Raw genomic sequence first — 22,970 nt, forward strand, 5'->3', positions numbered from 1 at the left:
CAAACTGAACAAAGAACATGACACATAAAAGGAACACCAAAATACAAATGCCTGCACAGCACAGAAAGAAAGCAGATCATCAGGTTCTGAGTAACAGCTGGACAACATGATGATGTAAGAAATATTACAGAAATATTGCTGATAATTTTGAAAAGTTTATGAACAGAAATACGTAAAAGATAACACAACAAATGTAACTTTATGAGTAAAATATGTGTATTAAAAATCATGGAAATGAAAGCTTGTAATTTGATTTCACTTATTATTTTATGTCACAGTCTAATGCTGACGATTTAATGGTTCTAAAATATTTGGCAGTGTTTGACTTACAATACTGTAGCCTTTCTAGTGAGATAGCATGTTGATATTTTATTAAATATAAATTCTGGATATTGCTTTGGATGTGAAAATTTCTGCTTAATGTACCATGAAGCAAAACTGCAATTAAGTGCTTCCTAGGTAGTAAAAATGGTCAGCTCAGCCTAGGTTCTCATTTTGTACTTCTCTTCCAGGACAAGCTCTGATCACACATATTCTTGTCCTCTGCATTTCATTGCTAAAGTAGAATGCTCATCTTGGTCTGTAAATCAATTAAATCAACTACCTGACAAATACTTACTGGAGATCATTAAAAGGTTTTGAAAAAAATCAGTACCTTCTTAGAATTATATGAGGGATGAAAGTTGCCTTTTTATTAAATTCTAGATGGGAACCAATAAAATATCTGAAAAAACTAGAAGTCCTGGACACAGTACTGCTAAGCACAAACTGAGACAAAGTTAGATATGGTTGATGGTTAACATACAGTTTATCTCAGAAATACAGGGCCATTTTATTCTTATTTTCTGCTAGGAAATTAAAGTCTCAGAACAAGGCACAGCTTTGACTAAGGACTAAGTTGGTCAAAGCACGAGTTAAAAACACAGAGTTATTTGCACAGCGTTAAAAACAATTTAAATGTGCTTATATTTATATATATATGATTAAATCCTGCGAATGGTAATGGGAAGTAAACACTAGCTTAAGTCATCTGCAAAATGCTAAGGTCTCTCATGCACAAAAGCACAGTAGTTAAACTGCGGCCCTCAAACTTACACGGTTTAGTACATCCCCCAAGATTCCAAGACATAGTAGGAGGTGGTTTTTAATCCTCCCTGCAGAAAAGCTCTTTCAATCTAATTAGGAAGAGGGCATCAGAAATGACAATGAGGAGCTTCTGCAGTGCTGTCCATCCCTGCATCTTTTCGTTCTTCAAATTCACGGTTCTTACGCACGAACAAATACACAATATTTCAAGCATGGCCTAATTGACAAGAGCACCCGACTCCTGCTATTAACCAAAATGCCTTTCAGACAAAGTGCCAAAACACACAGAAAGACACAGTATAAGTAAACTCTTATTTTCTCTCCTTAAGGATTTGTTTTGTTTTGGTTTGGTTTTTTTAATGAGGAACAAGGAAGACTGTAGCACGTTCTTTTCAAGGTGCAAAAACTGTGGAGTTCTTATGGATAGCAATATGGACTCACAAAGAGAAAGTAGGAAAGATGATCATTGTTACCATTCCTTTCTCATGTAAATCAGCTGTCCCAAACTCTGAGGATCTAGAAAAGAGGTGTAGCCTGGTATAAGACTACCATGAAATCACTGAAATATATGGAGGCATTTTTTTTTTACTTTGGCTGAGGAGAACTTGATTGAATGCTGTTGAAGAGACACAGTTCTAGAGATAGCATATTTTAGTTTCTCTGAAAATGTTACTTTCCTGCTCAAGCCATTGCAAAGCTATTGCCAGATTATTGTTAAATCAGGGAAAAAAATGTTTTAAAATTTGCTAAGGCAGGACTTTTTGCTCCCATTTTTAAAGGGCTACAATTTATTTTGTCTTTAGCTTCCTGAATTCTCTTCAGAATACTCAAAAGTGACAGCTATATCCATGTCAGTGTTTCACAGTTTACTCTGAATCAGAGAACAGGGATACAAACCCATTGCAGGAAAATACAGTTTAGTTTCTGAAGCACACAGACTTCATTACATCAGTTCAATAAAATATAATTTTAATTTTTGTCTGATTTGTATAGTCATATCTCAAAGACAGCTTAAATTAATTCTACACCATAAAAGGTAGGGAAGGAAAAGAGTGCTTCATTTGGAGTGGATGTATATATAGGCTTCTCTGTTCATGAGAAAACAACCAAGTTCACTTTGGCAAAGGAAAGATCTTTTAATCGAATGCCAAAAAGTACATAACCTGAAATATCAGTGTCACTACTCTTATTTTAGCAGTTCTCTTTTCAATTTAAATAACACTTCCTAGTTCACCATAAACACTGTAATTTCCAAAGGGAAAAGTCAGAGCAACAAACTCACTTAGACTGTTTCTGCAGGTGTCTGAAAAGATGGTACACCTATATCCTGTATGTGAGAATGGCACGCATAGTTGTTGGGATCCTGTGCTTTTGTGACCTTTATGTCTTGTTTAGAATTTCTCTAGATACTCAGGCCCTAAGACATGTCAGTTATATATTACTGCAGTTGTACAGCAGGATGAATTTTCTTCTTTCACTGCCACAGCCAAAGTGTATGTTGCTTAGACTAGTGAGCAGTAACACTAGACATAAATAATTTTGACAGTCAGGAGAAGAACACGTTAAATATACACATTGCAGAGATCACCAATCAATCTTATCTGACAAACTAAACCCAGAAACAGTTTTAAAAAATATTTTTTCCTTTTCATCATCTAGACAAGTTCTGTGACAGACGCTTTTCAGTCTCTCCTTTATATATAGGATCTAGCAGTTTCCAGCATAAATAACGTATTTACTTATCTACATAAAATTCTAACTAAATTAAGCACACTGGGATTGAAAGAGAAAAACCTACTATTCAACAGGTGTAATTTGCAGAAAGAGCATACAAGGGATTTGGCAACTGAGATCAAGAAATTCTCGCAAGGCTACTTCCTTCACAAAACATGCTGTAATGGTACTGTACAGATTTCCAGGTATTCCTGACTATAATCACAAAATCATTAACTAGTTCCGTTTTCTTTTCACCTCCAGAAGGTCCACAAATAAGAATGATCACTTTATTTGACCATGTTTCCTCTTCCCTCTCTAATTTCAATGCAGACATCAATACTTTGGATTCTTTCATCTTTCTAAGACACTTTCCTAACTATATAAATTCTCTTTTTATCCCTTAAATCTATTTTACATCACTCCTATCCACATAACACTGTCAGTAAATTATCTTAATCTTATGTGAACACTATTTCTGCTTAAATCCTTGGCAAAACCACTGTTTCTTCTATCATTGACTATCATGCTTCTTTTGCATGTGGTCTCTTCATTCATTTTTTTAAGGCTGGTGCAGTGCATTTATGTGAATTAAGAGATGCAACCTTTACAACACTTTCTCTCCAAATTTCAAAAGTCTCGTGTCCAAATAAGCATTTGTTTAATTTACTGAAGTGCTTCAGGTATGCATACTAATCAATTCAATAACCCCCCCGACTTCTGCTTTTTGCACTGCATAAACACGGGCACTTCTCATTGGAGACTTTCTCTTTTGTAAGTTATGACATGCTACATCATCTTTCTGTATCTGTGCTTGATTTATTGCCTGTCTTACTCCATGTTTCAGGTTAAGCATGCTGCTTGCCTCACCTGCAGTTTTTATAAGTACATACATTCTAAAAACCTCATAAAACAAATTAAAAAAAAAAAAAAAAAGAAACAAACAAGCAAACAAAAAACCCACACTTTAATTTATGTAACAGAATTTTAGTTTTCCCCTCTTGAATATTCTTTAAAATATTCTGCGCTCATTTTTCACCAAATGTAACCACATGAAAATTATAGTGCCATGCATACACAAATGTATATTCACCCAGAATAAGATGTTAAGAAGACACAATTTTGGTAAATAACTTTCTAGAAAGCTTTTACAGACCATTCACATGATACCTTGAAATGACAGAAAACACAGTTTAATTACTAAATACTGGCTATATTTTTTTATGTAGGAAAATGTAAACTCTACCAGGCCTAGAAATTGCAGCTATAGAAAATGTCTCTGTTAGGTCTAGAAAGCTAATCATAGAATGATAAAGAAACTGATTTTATATGGATTGCAAAAGGTAAAAATTATATTTTGGATTTCAATGTAATTATTACTAATAGATTGTATATGTCATAATAGTGCAATATTATTTATACAAATATTATTTAGAGTCATGCCTTAAGCTTAACAGCTTTCTATCAAAAAGACTATGACACATATTTAGGTTTGTCTTCCTTGTAAGAGAATTTGCACCATGTGAATTCACTGGAATGAACAATTGCAGGTTTTAATTTAGTTAAGTCACCTACCACTTTAATCTTGTAAATAAAGTATACTATAGAAGGTGCTGGACAGAAGCATTCAAGTGTGTTACTTGTCAAGAGAATTTTACTGTGATCAGGAGGAAAAATTAAAACAAATACATCATCACATACATGTACAAAACTTGAAATTCTATATCTTATTACATTAATGTTCTCCATTCCTCCTGACAGGCAACAGAGTTTTATCTCTATCTGAGCTAACCCTAATCAAAGAAATCACACAATCTGTAACCATCCAAAGTAATCCTTCAACTGTGGACTGATTTATAACAAGCTGCTGCAGCATACAACTAAACCTCACCTAGTGATTGCTTGTTGAAAACCACATTCTAGTGACTAACATTTTAATATACATGATATAATTGCTAGAAAACATAGCTTGTATTAACATCCTGGTTATATTTTTATTTTCTGTATAAATTTAGAAAACATATAATATGCAACATGGCAGTATTGGCCATGTGTACAGAAAGTGATGGAAGTGTTTGGCATTGCAAGAATATCCAATTGGAGTACTGCTCCCATTTCAGAGGTGAGATCTTAAACAGTGTTCTCATTTGGTACTCATTTTGAGAATCTTCCCTTCAGCTGGGAGGATATACTGTCAAAAACACTGGGTTTTTGTTGGTTTATTTCTTTTTTGGTCTTTTTTTTTTTTTAAATTTTTTTAATTTTGTGGCTATAGTACTGGACTGAAATGCAAAATTTCAATCTGTTTTCTGGTCCTCGGGTACAAGCAGTTTTAATATTTTTATGTTTTCATACCCGTTGTCTGAGAAAAGCTATTCTAATATCTCACAAAGTTATAATTTGCAATTGATCTTAAATTAATACAAGATATTTGGAAGTTATTTAGACCAGACTATAATAAATGTATTTTAAAAAAAATCCTTAATTCTGAAAGAATGAGAACCACTAGCTAAAGTAAAAGTAGGACTGACATCTTGATGTTCTTCCCAGCTGTTGACAGGGAGTAATATTTTTTCATCTAGAAAACTTCAGCATGACTGGAAGTCAGAACTAAATAAGTAAGCAAATATAGACTATCACAGAGAAAACTCCTCTAGTAAATTGAGCAAGAACGTGATCTGTACTGACTGCAAATATCTACAAGCATTATCTTCAAAAAAACAGATATTAAGCTAGTATTCATAAAGCACAGAACCAAAACCACTCATCTTGCTGAATCCCAATGAAAATATCAGGAAAATAAACAACATTGCTGTGCTGTTATTGCGTTTTTGGATGCAGGCTGGTATGAATTTTCTCAAGCCCAAACCAGAAAATAAAATTAAAAACAAGAATGCTAGCACAGACCTTGGCTTTCCGTTAAACACGATGCTGAACTGAGTATTGCCTTGAGCTTGCTAAGTATTAAAGTATTCTACAGAGATCTAATGCACTAATACAATAAAAATCTACTGACAATTGCCTTGAACTAGTTAAGTATCTAAGTATTCTACAGAGATCTAATGCATTATAGACTAAAAATATATTTATATGCGGAAATTATAGTCAATTTTTGTGAGATTTCTCAAGTCAATAGCGATAGTAATGCATTTAAAAAGAACAAAAAAAGAAAGAAGCAATCAAAGAGAACTTTGTCCTTTGCATGACTTGGTTTGCTTTATTACAGTTACTATAAAAATTCATACATACATATCTATCACCAAAGCAAGATATTTTGCTGGTAAGCATAGAAATTGTGGGCTGGAAAAGGGAGTACTCCTGATTTCATAATTATTCTCTTGCCACAAGATGGCACCAAAAGATTAAAAAAAAAATCTGCATTTCTAAGGTTCCCATCTGAATAAAGGAACAAACTTTTCAGCGAATTAAACAAGAAATGTCATCAACATTTAACTTTCGATTTGATTAGCGAGTTATGAACATCATCCAGATTACTTTGACAAACTGCTGAAATGCTGAGCCTTACCATAGAGTTAATGAATACAGAGAAAAAGTGCTACTAAAGCTTAAGTTTCCTACAAATTGTAAAGAACAAGCAGTGAACATTTAGAATGACGTTTTTAGGACAGGGAAGTAGGAACATACACAAATATGTAAATACAAACTAAACAGATACAAGAAAAAATAACTTCAAACCTATCAGCAATTTCTCCTAAAGGAAATTGTGTCAAAGTTCAGCAGCTTATACATTAAGAATTTTTCTTTTACTTCACTCAGTTTTCCTTCCCAATTGTAATTAAAAAAAAAAAAAAGTACATCTCAAATTTAGTGAACTCTTAAAAAAGCTGTGTGGCATATAGTGTTAAGAAATACTGAAGAAACAATATTTCTAACTTAAGGATTTCTCATTGTCAATTTTCTATTCCCACAACAAAACCTCATCCTTCACAAAGAAAAGTATTATCTAATAAGAAGAGTTCAGAATGCACTAAGTGTATATAACAAAACCAAAACCACAAAAGCTTGTGAGGGAGGAAGAATTTCAAATCATAATTACTTCACTGGCAATTCTTTCATGTAATGTATTTCATTTACCTATTAAAAAAAAATAAAACAACAAATAAACTAGGAAACTAGCGTCTTGGAACATAAAGCTACTAATTCAGCAGCAAATTTCTTTAAGTCACTATAATTGTTTCCTTTAAGGAGAAAAGATCCTCAACAACGTCAAGATTATAAAGTACTTGTTTTCATGTCAATATTATCCTGATCTTCATTGCCAGTGTTTCTGATTGTACAGAAATGTATTAAGCTATCTTCAAATATTTTTTTCTGTACATCACTTAATTTTAGCTCATATATTTTAAAGCACTTATAGATTACCCTTGAGAAGTCAGTGCATGATGATTACACATTAGAATCATTGAGATTAATTCTGTTTACTTAAATAGAATAGAATTTTTTTTTCAGTCATCATGCCATTATAACACCATACTTTTCTCATGTTGCTGTCCCAATAATCAATAGTCCAGTTTTAACCCACTGTAATGGTAACAAAGTAGCTTCTAAATGAGGCCAGAAATCTTTTTTTTTTACTGCTGAGGTTATTATGATTTTACTTGTTTGCTCTTTTTTTTGGTGAAAATAAGTAATTTAATATGCTAAAGTTAGAAGTGGAGTCTAACTAGCATACCCAGAGTAACAAGGAACCAGCCACATCACTAAAATGACCCCGTAGTTATGTATACCTGCAAGACAAGACTGACCGGGTGCTTTTCCAGAGACTGAGCTGGAATCATTTAACTGGGAGCAGTGGGACTGATCCCCCTAGGCTGTTTTTATCCCATTACACCTGATTTTCGCAGGCTGTCCAAGTGGCGAAACACCTCCAACCCTACATACGTAAGCACTCACTGGTTGGATCTTGATGGCTGCCGCCATGGAGGAAGGAAAAGGTGGGCATTTCCTCTCCTGAATGTACATAAGCCCAAATTTAGCAAGAAGTCACTGCTGTGCTAACACAGGTTTTTTTGGTCTTGTAATTTAAAAGGCTGAACTGCTTTGAGCTTTGTCATTTGTGTTTAATTCCAGCTAAGTGGGTGTTGTTAGAAATGAAAACCTAAAAAAACTCATTTGTAGATGGCTATTTGTAAACTCTGTTCTAAAACTTTAGCATAACAAACATGATTTAAACCCCTGAATGTAATGAATTGTAATTACATTGTTACTTTTAAAAAAACTTTGTATTTCAGAACTTAAATAATTGATTTCTCCTTCTTCGTCACAAACTTTTAGAGATCCAATTTAGAACAGGTCAAGCACAATGACCTTTCTTATTCAAAACTTTAATGGGATTATTACTATAATACATTATGTCTTAGTTCATCATTCTTTTCTAATTCTCTGACCTCAAATAAAAAGCTAGAGGAAACCAAGCAATAATTACGATATATTTGGAAATAGCACATGTATTTCAAAGTGGATTCAGATGTCTTGTTAGTCAGGGATAGGAAGAAGAAATGCATGATTTTGTTAATTTTCCATTCTGTACACACATTTCACACACATACTTAAATTTTGGAAAAGAGATCAGTTTCTTCTGATCATCAGAATGATTAAACACTGTCTAAATAATATAAATTTTTAAAAGTAATACATTTCCACCTTAAGAAAGATTTTCTCAAATTAATTAGTCAAATCAGGGTACTGCTCCATTTGAAACCACTTAAAAAGAGAAATTTGAAGGAATTGTATAAGCAAGGGAAAAAATTATATATTTTATAAAATAATAATATTACAGAAGAAAATCCGTCTACCTGTATTTGTACATCTGACATTCAGATGTAACTACCGGGTCTAGTAACACATAACACATAAGCTTTTAAGTTCTTGATTGCTAACTGCCAATAAAATGTCCCCAACTATTAAGTGATGGAGAGAACCAAATGTACTTAGTATGCCTGGGGCTGGGTTCACTCATTTTAATCAACATGTCAGCTTCAGTGTATCTTGACCATGAGCACCATACTCTTACTCAAGGGAAAGAGCACATCTCAGCATGCTAATGACAGAAATGAACTTCATTCAACAGAGGAGAAAGAAAATCACATTTCCTTAAAATGGCACTCACCATGGTGTTCTATGTCCTGCTCTTTTATGGACACTGCAGATTTCTGCCAAAAGCCCGTGGAAACTATCCCAAAAGGAAACAGAAGTACCAGACAAAAATACTATTTAAAACTTGGTCTTGGGAAGTGGGAAGCAGTCGCATATTTTGGGAACTTGGATGAATATGTTTAAGCAGATCTTACACTATCTTTAATGTCAGAATAAAATATTTTACTTCCTTAATCTTAGAAATATGCAGGTTTTTTTCATAGGGCTGCAAAATGACTGGGTACACCCTGGTAACTCATTCATAAATTGAGGTGTAAACTATTACTCACCATTTAGTACAGGACTATCTTGATTAAAGATTGCTGATTAAATGGCTGAATGCTGTTGATCTCTGTTGAAACTCCTCTTATTCTATGGCAATGATTTTATAGATTCCAATGTTTTTTTCTTTTAAACTATGTATTTAACTGTAATTCACTACTAGATGACCCAAGGGTTAGCTAAATTGATTAACTACTTTTCTTTTGATTTTTTAGCAGAGTAATGAGGGCAGGCTAGTAGCTCTACACAGCTTATTTTGCATGAACAAGATTATAATGAAAGAAAAAAATAATATAACATACAACAGTACTGACATATAAAGTCCTCCCTCTATTAAATGAAATTTTAAAAAAATAGAAGGCAACTGTACTGATAAGGAAAATATGATCTATAGCGTGATGTAAAATTTTTGCAAAAGGTTATTTGTATAATGTGTTATTAAAATTTATTATTACAGGTGGAAAGAAAATAAGAACTGAAATATTGTCATTTTCCTGCTTCAGTTCATCATATTTTGGGATATTTTGTTTTAAACACATTCTGGTTTTGTTTCTTTGTATTCTTTCTCTTTTTGTTGAGTTTTGTTTTGCAATTATCTCTAACAACAGTCTGTTACTGAAAATCCAGGCCATCTTCTGAGTAGCCTCAGCATTAAAAAACAAATCAAAACAAAACAACAAAAATAACCAAAAAAAAGAACCACTAAAAACCCCACCCCACATTCAGAATTGAATTTTATTCACCGAATTAGCACATGTACACCTCTAGTGAATGTATTACTTAGACTCTTTATGATGTAGAGAAATCAGCGACATTTAAATCTACTTTTAACTAATTTGCTAATGACACACAGATAAAATGGATCTGTAGGTCTTCATGGTACCTTCTTATGTATCATAAAACAGAGAGGCACCCAAATAGAAACTTTTAGATTCACGCCTTGTCTGATATGTTTACGCTCAGACATTTCTCTAACAAAGAATGGAACATGAAAACATGATTATAAGTGCATGTATTTAAAAAAATTAAGAAAACAATCCGAGTGAAACAAGCCATTTTTAAATTTCAAATTAAGTACAGTAATATTATCCCCAGTTTTAAATCAAGACTACAAGAAGGTTACGTACAATTTTCTCCCCTTTTTCTCTCAAATGCATATAAAGATACATAGAGAAAAGACGACAGTCCTTCCCTTAAAAAATAGAAACTTGTTGATAAAACACACTACAACACCAGTTCATAATTGGAGCCCATATGTCTGTCAAGGCCATAACTGACAGCATTTTAAGGTCTAGTGGGGGACAGTATTCTTAAAAGAACACTATGAGAATGATAACCATATCAAGGAAAAAGAAATATATTATGCCTGTTAAAGCATATGGACAGAGTCAAGAAAATCTTAATGTCATGGCAGTAGTACCAGTACAAAGACTCCTGCAGGGTTACAGGTCCCTTGGCCCTGGAGATTCCACCACCCCAGGACAGGATGCATTGTACACACCACAATGTTACTGATATTTTCCAAATCTTGCATCTTGGACATGATGTGTATTTATGGTCCCAGTTGCACTTCACCATAGAAAAGGCATCAGGAAAATGGTGGGTGACTATTTGTAAGAGAAAGGAATTTATACATCTAAGGGATCATTTTTTTTTTTAGAAATATTAGAAGCAGGATAAACTTGACCATCCTTCCTCTGTCCTGAATACTATTACTCCTAAATAATTACAAATACTTTGGGTTCTCATATATTTTCTCAACCTCATTTAAAAACTCAGGTTTTGTCCATGTATTTTGTCCTCTCTGCAAGATATAAAACATATCCAAGAAAATCTACATGCAAAACTCTCTTGATACCAGTGGAAGTGAAAATCAGTGGTACACTCGTGACACTTAGAGGAACCAATGGCAGAATGCACAGCATCTATGTTTCCTAGACACAGACATATCTCTGTTTTATTTCTGCTTACTGCTAGGATAGCATAGCAATTAACAAGATAATCCTTTCCTTCATTAGACAGATGTACATATCATGTGAACTACTGAATTGTGGCAGACACAAGCACACAATGACAGTCCAGTTATATGGTTTTATATTTAACATTAATTTGGGGAAAAAATTACAAGTCTTGTTGGACATTACATTTTAAGCCTTGCTCATAGTGCTGTAAATTGCATTGGTATAAATTCTTTATGTCTTAAAGGTCTGGATATTATAGCATTGCATGGTTCATGAGGACTGCATTCATTTTTAAGGATCATGATCTGATCGGGCTAAGTGATGGTATATCATGTACTTTATGTTGTAATGCAAAGCACTGAAATAGGATAATACAATAAATCCAATCTGTAATGTGGCAGGTGATGGTATATTAACAGGAAAATCATAAAACATACATATACATGCATATATGTATGACACAACACAGAGTTCTTAATAAGAAAATATTTAGAAGGGTTTTTTTATTTTTGTAAAACACAGAAGAACACAGTTCTAGCTTCTGCTCAACAGAGTTCTGGAAACATTTATTTTCAGTTCATTTTTTGAATCATTACCTTTCTATAAACATATATACACGTGTTTGCTTCTTTACATTATTTCCTACTGTTTGAAATATGATTCAAAGTTCACTTTGATTTACAATTCAGAGATACCATAGTAAAGTTATAAATAAAAAAAAAAATGTGTGAAGAATGTTGTGCACGTGGGAACAATATTAAAAAGGACATCTGCCATGTTCTTTTCATTATATCCAGTTAACTTCATAGGTCTTTGCATTACCCTGATGCAGCCTGTTGGTAGATAGTACTACACACTTCCAACCAGCAGACTTGAGTGAATATCCCAGATCAGATACCCTCTGACAGTATAAGCTGGGGAGTACCTCTGAGATACTGCTACCCTTTTTCCCTGAAAATGGCAGGATCTTATATAAATTTTTCTCCAAAACTTATTTCTTTTTTACATATATAACTGCCTGGACACTATTTAAATTGACTTTTTTTATTAACTGTAACTAGGGCTTATTTTTGGAGTAGGGCTTATATTTTGAGCATCCTCAAAAATTCTGAAAAATCATACAAGGGCTTATTTTCAGAGTAGATCTTATTTTCGAGGAAACAGGGTAGATCTTCATGCTCCCTGCTGGACACATCTCTTTATCAAAAAAAGTGATAAACATCTATGTCATATAAGTTAGTAGAGGGAAGAAATGGTAGTGGAAGCTTAAAGAAAAGGTTAAGTAATAAAAAGTTCATAGAAATTAAGAGAGAAATTGTACCATATTCTGATTGCTAGAATGCAATCCCTGTACAAGTCAAAGTTTTTCCCTGTTTTGACTTTACACACATACACACACAAAATGAGGTAACTGACTCTGACGTTTAATAATCAGGAAGACCTCACATACAAAGACTTGTATAAAGCTTCAAATGGCAGATTTTTGGTAGATCCTCCACATACTAAAAATTAGACTGGTAAGCCAATTAATAGAACATATAAGCTCAATAGGTCTTGGGTGGTGGTTGGATTGGGTGGTAGTCTGGCTTCCCACCAGATAAAAATGGAACAAAGAAAAAATAGTCCTCAGATCTAGCTGATTTTTTCTATGTGTAGTAATAGACCCAGAGAACTGTAACCCATTCAGCTCCTCGAAGACGAGGATCATTTTCCATTGTTTTATTGTAGAGCTTCTAGGCCATGGTGTCGAGGTTTGATTGCGGAGTGACAATAAAACCATGGCAGATGTATTGTTAGCCCCCTCTCCCCTGTTCTCCCCTCTCTCTCCCCGCTTCCCACTAAGGACAGGTGATTGGGAGGGAAAGAAGGACAGAGAGAAGAGAGTTGGAAAAATTAAAAATGTTTTAATAATGCTAGCAATAAAAATAGAGAAAATAATACAAAATATACAAAACCAAGCTTGAAAGTCCCAGCAACTGCTCCGGCAGATGTAGGGCCGGCACCCGAAGTCCTGGACTGGACTCTGCAGCCAACCGGAGCTGGATTCAGTCTGTCACTAGGCCTCAGTTCGCAGGGACAACTCGCAAGGCCCTCTCCCAATGTTGGTCATAAGGAAAAGGGACGAGATCCTCATGATCCCCTGCTTTTATATGAAGTATGACATGAATGGGATGGAATACTTTAGTTGGTCAGTTTTTTGGTCACCTGTTTCAGTTCACTGCTTTTGCGAGATGTGCATCCATCCTTATCAATGACCTCGCATTCCATTGCTATGTCTACCCAAACATGCATCTAGCTTTCAGGAAAACTGCAGTTATTTAGAAGGCTTTATCAGACAGGGAAATTCACTAAAAGAGAAACTTGTTTTTTAACAAAACCAGGACAGGCAAGTTAGGGAAGCTGCCATGCCAAGGACTCATAGTGGAAGAGCTGTAAATCCAGGAAGGGAAACACAAGCAACATTCAAAATAGGAGTGAGTTCCTCTTGGCCTGAAGAGAGATTTTGGGACCATTTGGTTCAGAATACAATTGTTTCTCGCTTTCAAGTTTTTTCAGAACTTGGATGGTAGGGGAAGTATGTTTTATCAAAAACCAAGTGTCCACGTTAGTAGATTTGAGGGTGCAGGATGTGCAGTGTGTGTGTTGTGTTGTGTTGTCAGCCAAGGCTTCAGTGAGCTGTACCTTTAGTTCGCATAAGCTTTCATCGATGGTTGTACACTATACATTGAAAATGTGCTATGGTATAGCAACCTTATGTGCAGTGAAGTCACTATTCATAATGTTTTACTTTGGCATACTTAAATTGCTCATAAGAAAACAAGTTTTTTTCTGAATTTCAGTTTTCCTCCTTTACAATAAATGATACATCAATTAATACGTTATTAAAATCCTATAGCAAATACAATGGTAATACTGAATATATAGTTATGTGGTTCACTTAAAGCACTCACAAAATGTTTCTCCAACCTTTCTATTCTGTCTATTTACTTGTGCAAATAATCAGTGTTTTCCTTCCATTTATGTCTATCATGTAGTATCAAAGAATTAACTGTGCAGCAAATTTTTTCAGATCTTTGAACCAGGACATATTGGAAGTCCATTTAAGATGCCTTGGTATTTACAAACTCGGTTTCAAAGGATAATAATGAACGAATTAAAAATAATATAACTGTCAGAAACCTCATCTCATTGCTACTATTCAACAAAATTTCAATCTTAATTTGACCCCTTGCACTAGTGCTGCAACCTAGTGGTGTGATAACGTATAAAATTGTACTGCTTTGAGGGCAATGTGTTATCATCTGCAACCTGGCTGTGAATACGGTTAACACACACAGAAAATAAGTCACCTGTACAGAATTATCCAGATGAGACAGTCTCTGTTTCAGTCACTTGTTTCCTTGAGAAATCACTTCAAGATCAGGAAATTACTTTCCTGGAATCAGAGGTAGATCTTATTTTCAAATTAACCTCTTCTACCTTTTATATTTAATTATTTAACAAGGAAAAAATAACTTACATTACTTGACTAAAATTTGTATACTGATGTGCATGTATAGATGTGTATCATGAATATCTCTCTACATTTAATGATGAGCTCATTTGCTTTGACATATAACATTATTTTGATGCATTTTCTACCACAGATAAGCACAGAAAAGAACAGTAACTGCAGTGTCTGCTGTGAGCACATTTCAGCATTTTATCAGTTTCTTCACAGATCCTTTGTCTTTTGAGAACATGCAAGTACAAAGTTTTATCATATCTACACTCATTTACTCTAATGCAAAGCCATCAAGATCATTTAAGATCACCTAAGTTCCTACGTATGGTCCCTTTAAGATATATTTTGCTACATTCTTTTCTACGAACTGTTACAAAATATTATAGATATAAAATGTTGGCAAAGCAAGAAACCAAGACATTTTCCAGTGCTACCGAAAGTAACAAAAAATCAAATCATCATCAGCAGCAGTTTCAAGTTTAAGTATCTGTATTATAATCAACACTCCTCAGACATTACAAAGTTCCTATTTAAGTGTCCAAAATCATCTTGACTCCACACAAAGAAAATATGGACATAAAATTAAACTAAAATTAACAGAAACTGCTACAAAAGTGACCTCTTCATTCACACTTTTATTTTATAAAGTATATAAAAATCCAAGAAGACTCTCTCAGGCACAAACCGAATTATCAGTTTATAATCTAAGAAGTATTCATCTCTCGATGTAAAGCCATATTGACTCTAAGAAGCTGGTTTTCAACTCTTGAGAAATATAGCTTGTCTTTTCTACTTGCATTTCCCAGTTCCCTAAGTTCATTCTTTCATCTTCTCCTCTAAAATAGCACTGACTACTATTACATTCAAAAAGTAACAAATTAATATAAAAGTTTGAGTAACTGGCAAATCTCAATAAATGTTTGTACCAGACTCATAATATTCCTAGTAAATTGCGTATTTTAAAAGGATTTAGAGATTCAGAATTACGTTCCAATTTCCCACTTCCTGCTTTCCCCCTCCAGCAATATCGCCATTTAATTTAAAACCTACTAGCTTAAAAAGCAAACACAAGCCACCAGATAATTTTTTACAAACCCACTTCATCACACCATGCACGCACTCACACACTCATATATGCATACACATATGCACATACAACAAGTTGTATGATTCCAAAAATACCTTAAAAGCAACGGGTATGCAGTCAGGGTAATACAGAGGCTTTTACTGAAATGAGAGATGAAGATTATGGGCAACAGCTCCATTTGTGTGGAAGCAGCAGAGATGATAGGTCAGTTTTAAAATGCTGGTTGCTATTTGTCACTGATTACACGTGCAGATGCATTCTCTTAAGCTGAAGGACAGTTAGATTTTTACGGCAGTAACTAGTATCATGTACAGTATTAGCCTACTGCAAATTTATAATGCAGTTGACAATGCCATCAGTAGTAGTTCTGAACAAGGATTTAGACTTGCATTGTGCTGCATTAATTTAACACCACATCAAATATGGATTTTATTGCAGCAGTGACAATAAATGCTCACACAGGTGCAGACTAAATTTTTCCTCCCTCCACCTTCTCCCTTCCCCCCTCCCCTCTACTCAAATGTCAAACCTGGCAATATTTTCCCAATTTGTGTCTATATAGCTCTGTACAGCTATTTGAAATGTTGCCTGTATCCACCCTGCTATCCCTCTCCACTGGGATTTCCTTCATAAGAAGCATCTGCTCTGAGTGTGTATAATTATTCTGAAATTCAGTTCAGGGCAGAACAAATAGCAGTGAAAGCTGTAACAGACTTGCACTGGTATACAGAAAGTGAGGGCACATATGTATGTGTTTCATGCTATGTTCATAACAGTTACACTACGAAACATTGGGCTTTTTTCAATTCAAGTAGTATTGTTCCCCTGCAGCTGAATTTGCAAGAACTGAATACAGATGGAAACTACTGCCTAAAAGATAGCCTGCTTACTAGGAGAAAAAAAGAATTGCAAAATGCTTAGTGTTTCAGTCTTGAGTAAATATGATATTGGTTTACTTTGAAGAGAGAATACACAGCAGTTATTTCCTATCCCTTGTCTCATTACTCTTGAAGCATATTAATAAAATGTAAAAAGTTGTGTATAGTAGAAAAATTCTATTTATTGCATTAAATACCGTACTGTTCATGCTATAATGACGATAATAACAACAGTAACTACAAAGAGCTTAAGGAAATAAGAAAGGCTCCTACCTTTTATTCTGCTTCTGAGAAAGTGAAGTAGTATCCAACCAAATCAAACCGAAAAGCGAGCTATTAGAGTCCTTTTGTTTGTTTGTTTGTTTCCTGTTATTTTCTAAGACTGATCCTACTTGGATCTAACTCGAGCTTTTTCACCCGGCATCACTTAACTCTGGACAACCAGGGAACCAAAGCTAAGGGGGAGCTCTCTCTCTGACTGGCTTTCATTCAGAGCTCCCGATTAAAAAAAAAAAAAAAAAAAAAAAAGGAAGGCACACCATGACCAGCACCACCACGCACACGCAAGATGTACGGACACGCTCACACTCACTCTCCCTCCGCGGACGGGAGCGGGGAGAGCGGCGCTGCTGCTGCCGGAGCCGCAGCACTTACCCGGGGAAGGCAGGTTGGAGACTGGGGAAGCGCCGGCTTTTCCCAGCACACAGCGATTTGCAAGTGAATGCGGTGGGAGGGCACAGCCAACGGAGAGCTTTTTTTGTTGAAGCCTGTCGCCCTCCCTTCGCTGGCAGAATGGTTCTCTGTTTTTTGAAGTCTAAGGTAATCAGCCTCATCTGCTTAGCTTGGCGTGAGAATAAATACGGAAAACACCACAATTTTTTGTGGTGTATTTTCCTTGATTAAATATAGCCACTTTCTTATACCACCAGTGGTCTTGCAGTAATGTTTATAAAATAAATATATATTTTAAAAATATGATGATGCCAAGTTAAATTACAACCTCAGAGGGCTCAGAGGAAACCAGAGAGACTAGTTATATTCTTCAATGAATTGCTTATGCTATTAGATTAGAAACATTTTTTGCTCGTGCTTCATCAGTTTTATGATTAATATAAAACAAGGCAGGTTCATATAATATCAGGTAATTTCACATTTCCAGAAGTTATCTGAAAAAAATGTCAATGTCACTACTAATCCTCCATTAATATTTTTTCCCCAGTTGTTACTTGTGATGCCTATTTTTATTTTGCTTCAGTCACTGTATTTGAACTTCATATTTTGCAATGTGTTTCTTTTCATCAAGTTAATCTGTGTTGGTTTCATGTTTCTTACACAGCAAATTGGATTTAGCACAATCCTTCTTGGATCATATCACGTCCAATCCTTTCATTGTGATACTGTAGAGGGTTATCTGCACATTACTTAGGAGAGATTTAACAAACAGTCACATAAGATTAAACCAATGGATGTCAGTATTGCTCTATCTAAAAATCATCATAAGGGACTTTCTCTGGTTGTAAAAAAGTCTTCCTTAAAAAAAAAAAATCAAAACCCAAATTCCCTTAAAACAGGAGCTGAAAATGTTGTATTTGGGAGTGAGGAAGAAAGTAACAATGAAAATTATTTAATGATTAGAAAATCTAATACAAGATTGCTGGCTATTGTTAGGCTGCTCAGTGGCAACTATTTTGCTTATTTTCAGCTGCTGTCAGTTGAAAAGACAATAAAAAAAGAAAAGCAAGATACTTATCATGCCTAGTATCACTTCCTAATGCGAGCAACTAGTGCCATTTCCCCAGACTTGTAACCATTAGTAGGAACAGAAAAGACCCATCACGTTAAGCGGAACCTTTTGGCAGATGAGCAAGGCAGCATTTAAGTAGTGTGCTAAAGTAGCACGTGAACACGTCATCTGGAGAAAGAAAGAATCAGAGCAGCAAAATGCTGGTGATGGGGATTATTTTTTTACTATCATACATAAAATGATTTAAAAAAATTATCTGCTATGATAGATTTTTAATCTTTCAAGGAAAGACAATGAAGTTCTTCAGATTTGGCTGTCCTTGGGCACACAAATACACAGTGCAATTCATAACACATCTGTAAAAAACATTCCATTGCTGTCCTCACTTTCCCATTGTTACATCAATCTAAAATTAGAATTGCCATATGTCCATCTACTCCTGGTTTCCAAAGAACTTCATTCTCAGTCCTTTTACAGGAAAAGGAGAGACTGCAGAATCTAGATGCAGCTTCCTTATCTCTGCCATCATTTGACGTTACACTATGTGAAGATACATTCACGGTTCACAGTGATCCATGTAGGGCTGACAATATAGAGACATCAGCACTGTCTTCCAAGTTTACCCATTAATTTGTGCAAAACTGAAGGCAGAAAATTCTATTATTTTGGGCAAATTCTCTCACATTGATCTGAAGGTAAAACTCATAGAACTTTCTTTTTTGGCTGTATCAACTGCGCTTCTGCCTCCTGAAATACCAGATCTAGGCTTGGACTCTATAGTAGAAAGTTAAAGACTGACTTAGAGTAAAAACTACACTTTCAATTTGGTAATACTGACAAATTAAACTATAATGAAAGGAGACACAAATGTGTAGAAACATATTTAAATGGCTGGGAAGTAGCTCTTTAAAGCTGGACTGCTTTTTGGATGATGAACACAATATTTAGTGCTGAAAATTAAGTTAAAATCTTCAGCTCCCTTTAACATTTTGTATTCTGTTACTTAAGTTGCAACTATGAAGTGGGAAATAAATGACAATTTTTGTATATGAACAAAAGTTTATTCTACACATGTGCACACAAATTCTGAAGTCAAAGAAAATATATGATCTAGTGGAATTATTCAGGAACAACTTCAGAATCACTGAATGTGCACTTACTCCCTTTTCTGTGGAGTATTTTGGTTAGGGTTTTATTCAGCTACAATGAACTGAGCTTATCCTAGAGATAAATTAATTCATTCTGGCATAGTTACTGCAAGTCACACTTGCACCCTTAAAGTGGACTTACTTTTAGAGTTAAGGTTTAACTCTAGAAAAGCCATACTCTGTCATTAACTCCTTTTTCTGTTGGTATGGTCAACTATTTAAAAGCCACTATTTATTTATACTGATAGCATATGGATATCTAAGGCAAAACAGTTGTTCAACCATATATTTATTCATAGACATGACAGTAATTTTAAAACAAGGTGGCATCAGAACCTATTTTTAACACTGCCTAATACTTCCCATTAGAAGAGTCCTTTTATAGTTGCTTATAAATTTATCCAACAAATTATTTAGGATTAAATTTTCTACGCTGATGATCTGCCTCAGGCAGAAATCATTTAAAAACATTTCAGCCAAAATGATACTGAGATTTCAGAGAACAAGGAAAAATTATACAGCTGGAATTTTCTCACAGGAGTAAAACAACCTTCATGCTTTGAATGCAAAATGTGAAACTCCACAGGGTACAGCTGGCCTTTGAGTCAGAGAAGCTTACCAATGGGGACAGATTAGGTCAAGGAGCATTAAAATAAACGAAGAGTGGTAGAAGCAGAAGGAGTGGAGGCTGGAGGATGTATTCTTCTTGGCCAGCAAAGAAAAATTACATATTTCTGATAAAGAAGCAAGAAGTAAGAAACAGTGGCAGAATAGAGACATTAATTCACAGACAATGAACAAGGAAACCTGGGGTGGGGGAAAAAAAAAAAAAAAGAGGGAAGCACACAGCATAAAATGTCAGAAAGATACAGACTGTACCAGGGACTGTGGGGTTGCTGTTCGCCATGTCTGTCTTCAAGGTAGGCAGCTCTGTCCTCTGAAAAGATGGATCTAGTATGATGCCTACTCAGACTACAGCAGAGACGCTTTCCTTGCTTTTCATTTCTGGATACAAACTTGGCAGAGATCCCAGAAGCCAGCAGTTGCATTTGTAGGAAGATGATGAAGTGTAAAAAGGATGAAAAAGAAAAAATGTGGAATGGGATGCCATTTTCTCAAGTATCACCATCATCAAATGTCTGTCAAAACTACTGGAATTGTCTCCACCCAGGTTAGCCCACATGTTGTAAAAGAGCACATCAGTCTTTTCATGAGCTCACAAAACAGTGATCAGTGTGGTGCTTTTAAAGACTTCAGATATAGCAATGAGCTGTTTGGAACCTAACGATCCCATTTCTCTTTGTTTTTATTCCATGTTTGATGTGTTTTTAACCTCTGTAAAATTGTACATAGCGTGCTGGTTTGACTAAAAATGGGTTAATTTTCTTCATGCTGTTAGAAATCTTTATTTTTCATAGCTAGCATGCTCATTATTTGGACTTAGTTTGAAAACAAGCAGATAACACCCCAGCACAAAGCTAATGTTTTGAATTGCTCTGGTCTGAGAGCCAAGGACATTCTGAGCGCTCTGCTCGCAACTGTGAGGCATCGAGGAAGGGAGGCATGGATGGGGCAGAGCTTGACTGACATCCAAACTGATCAATGAGAGTATTCCATCCCATTAGCGTCATGCTAATTATTTAAGAGTGGGGCCTTCCGGTTTTGGCTCTACCGATCTCTCTGGTTCTTCTCTCTCACTCTCTCTGGGGGTAGACAGGAAGTTCGGTCGAGATGTTTAGCCTGGCCTTTTGCCATCCTGCAGAGACGTCTGAGCCTTTCTGCCCTTTTCCTCTCTTCTGTCTCTCTGGGATCAGCTGTTCAGACCAGGTGTGGCTTGCTGGGAGCGGCTGCTCAGCGTGTTCGTGAGGAATTGCCTTGAGTATCTTTTATTTCTATTTTATATATATTTACTAGTAGTGTATTAGTATTCTGTTATTTTATTAAACTGTGTTTATCTCAATCAAAGTTTCTCCCTTCCCTTTTGATTCTCTTTGCTGTTGGGGGGGTGGGGGAGGGGGTGAGCGAGCGGCTATTGTGGTTTTATTTCTAGCTCAGATTAAACCACGGCATATAGAAACCTAGCAATAAAACCCAAGTACTCCAAAATTAACAGAGATTAGAATAGTTTACCTATATATAGTGCAAACTAAATATATATATATATTAAAGTACATATATGAAAATAAGCCAATTTATTACACACATTTCCTAATTACTTTCTATCTCCTTTCATACACTCCCAATAGTACCCTTCCTCATTGTACAAGATGGACTGGGTCAATGGGTGAGTCACAGTACAGCAACAGTTGTCTAGAAAAGATTTTATTTTAAGGTGTAGAAGCCAGAAAATTTGTTGTGAATGACGCTGAATGGAGGGGAAAATAAGTTTTCACAATTAAAACATTCCCCTTTGAACTAGACCATATCTAATCCTCTGCCACCTATCCCTGAGCATGTCACTTGAATCAGATTTCTTCCATGGATGTTTTCCTGTTATGTCCTATTATTTCTGTGTTTCTGACTGAAGAGCTGTGTCTGATATAAAGACCTGCTGAAGACTAGCAGTTTCAGCACACACTGCTATAATAAGAAAAAAAATCTAAAAATTATGTCTGGTCCTCTGTGTCTTGTCACTAAGTCAGCTTGTACTTCTGACCGTGATGTCTATGCATCAAATTCTATTTTGTGGAAAAGGGTAAGCATCATGGCCCCACATCAGACACTTATTGAGAGGATAAGCTAATGGCTGAAAAACATTCAGCTATTATAACATTAAGCACTACAAAAGTCCTTAAGAAAATTATACAAATGTAGGATTTGAAAAGTGTGCCTCAAACCAAGCCATAAACTACATGGAATAATAACATTGAAGGAGAATTGTTGTTCATTAAGAAAATACGTGCCTTCAGTACAATGATACAGCAAAATATCATGATTCTTATACAACACAACATGTTAGCTGCAGAAAAAGCAAATAATTTTAGCATTTCCTATGTTCTGCAAGCCTGAAACTGAAACCTTAGTTGTGTTGTTTTACAATGACTGCATGTACATCAGTATTTGAAATTTTTATTATTTATTCATTAAGTGACCATGAATGTATTGGGTACCTAGGTACAAATTCTGGTTGGAGGCAACTAGCTAGTGCTATATCCCAGAGATCAATATTGGGTCCCATTGTGTTTAACATCTTCATTAATGATCTGAATGATGGGTCAGATGTACCCTCAACAAGTTTAGAGATGACACAAAACTGGGAGGAGTGGTTCTACTGGGCATCAGGTTGAACATAAGCCAGCAATGTGCCCTTGCCACAAAGAAGGCTAATGGATGCATTAAGCAAAGTTCTGCCATCAGGTCAAGGGAGGGGATCCCTCCCTTCTCCCCAACACTGGTGAGGCCACAGCTGG

General features: G+C 35.2%; 1 protein-coding gene across 1 annotated transcript in view; it reads right to left on the reverse strand.

Annotated features, from left to right (window-relative positions):
* Nucleotides 1-17,084, reverse strand: part of CDH10 (cadherin 10) — a 110,749-nt gene extending 93,665 nt beyond the window's left edge. Inside the window, exon 1 of the mRNA XM_065629913.1 lies at nucleotides 16,942-17,084. The gene's annotated coding sequence lies outside the window, so the exon portion shown is untranslated. The remainder of the gene's footprint in view (nucleotides 1-16,941) is intronic.
* Between the last annotated feature and the right edge of the window lie 5,886 nt (nucleotides 17,085-22,970).

Source organism: Caloenas nicobarica, chromosome 2, assembly GCF_036013445.1.
Source record: "Caloenas nicobarica isolate bCalNic1 chromosome 2, bCalNic1.hap1, whole genome shotgun sequence".
Lineage (NCBI taxonomy): Eukaryota > Metazoa > Chordata > Aves > Columbiformes > Columbidae > Caloenas > Caloenas nicobarica.